This window comes from Echinops telfairi, unplaced genomic scaffold, assembly GCF_000313985.2.
Source record: "Echinops telfairi isolate 266 unplaced genomic scaffold, ASM31398v2 ScPeMD7_16;HRSCAF=60, whole genome shotgun sequence".
NCBI classification, from domain to species: domain Eukaryota; kingdom Metazoa; phylum Chordata; class Mammalia; order Afrosoricida; family Tenrecidae; genus Echinops; species Echinops telfairi.
This window is the reverse complement of record NW_022103913.1, coordinates 7,157,810-7,159,217: the sequence shown is the minus strand read 5'-3', so window position 1 is coordinate 7,159,217 and position 1,408 is coordinate 7,157,810. Positions and strand designations below refer to the sequence as shown.

Sequence of the window (1,408 nt, the reverse complement as noted above, 5' to 3'; positions counted from 1 at the left end):
GTCATATACTCCACTCCAAAAAGAAGAATCTCTTAGAATGTTTTTACTTCTCTCTTGCCTCCATCCTTCTCCATCCAATCTCTAGGTTTTATTGGAGTTCTTTGGAAGATTAGTTCACTTCTTTTATTGTAAAGTGTTCACACTATGTCCTGTCTCTTTAACAATGTCTCTCAATCTCTGAGAGAAGGGGGAACAAAAAGGGGGTATGGGGAGATAGCAATCTATAAAAGGTTGAAACTCGTGTTTGCTTTGGCAGCACATAAACTAAAACTGGAATGATGCAGAGAAGATTCGCGTGGCCCCTGAGCAAGGATGACATGCCAATTTGTGCAGAGCTCCATATTTTTATAAAAGTTGGAAGAGACCCTAATAAAATGATCTTTAAAAAAAGTTAAAATTCTATCTCTTGTTATATTGGAGTCAAGGGTCCTGTCTGTTGTTGTTGGCTGCTGTTCAGTGCACTGTGATGCACCGTCCCTCCATGCACACCAGAAGGAAACAGTACCCAGTCCTGTGCCACCCACACTTGATTCTGGATCAAACTTCTGGGCTCCATAGTGTTGGCTGATTTGGGGAAGTAGCTCTCCAGCCCCAATTGGTAGGTCAGGCCTGGAATTCTATCTTCCATGTGCGAGATCTAGGCAATATGTTTAGATTCTAGTATAGTATAACTTTTATTAGCTCTGTTCCTCTGGTTTCTCCGTTCTAAATAGCAAGGGGGTGGGGATGGAGCATAGAGGAGTGCATATGTGTGGTTTTCCCAGGGCAGAACTGAATGTGATTTCTGCTAACAGTGCTCTTGCTGGAAGTCTCATGCTCACATCCAATATGTTGGAAAGCCAGGAAATGTCCATTTATATGGCCTGGAATAAGAGAAGAACTTGGACTTCAAGTTGGTGGTGATCTTTTAGATACTGCCTCCTCGACTGCATCTTCCTCCTCTCCTGTCCTAGTTCTTTCTGCCCAGACAGGGGGCTTTCTCTCTGAATAAGCTGAGCATTCTGAGCCCACTTCCTTGTCAATGGCTGTCTTCATTCGTCTCAGACTGCTCTTCTATGAGAATACAAGGTTGCCTCGCTCTCACATTCACGTTTCCACTCAAATGACATCTCCAACTCTGCCCTCAGCACCAGTAGACCAGCCCTTTGACTCCTCATTACTCCATTTAATGTTTCATAACATTTCCTACCACAATAGAAGCGTGTGGTGAACAAAATCTTACTCTCCTCATTTGAACACCTTATTGGCTAATGTAAGATTATTGAATACTGAATGAATAATTCTTGAATAGTTCTTTTCTCTCCAAGAACTAAAAATGTATTGTCCTACCACCTTTTCGTTCTTGGAGCTACAAGTGAGGGTTCATTGCTAGACTGATTACCTTGCCTTGGAAATAACCTGCTCTCTC

The 1,408-nt window shown here is 42.5% G+C and overlaps 1 non-coding gene across 1 annotated transcript; it reads left to right on the top strand.

Moving 5' to 3' along the window:
* Nucleotides 1-240: 240 nt before the first annotated feature.
* On the top strand, nt 241-347 carry LOC115868641. The gene has a single exon (XR_004045717.1). It is a non-coding gene; the product is annotated as a U6 spliceosomal RNA (small nuclear RNA).
* Nucleotides 348-1,408: the final 1,061 nt, after the last annotated feature.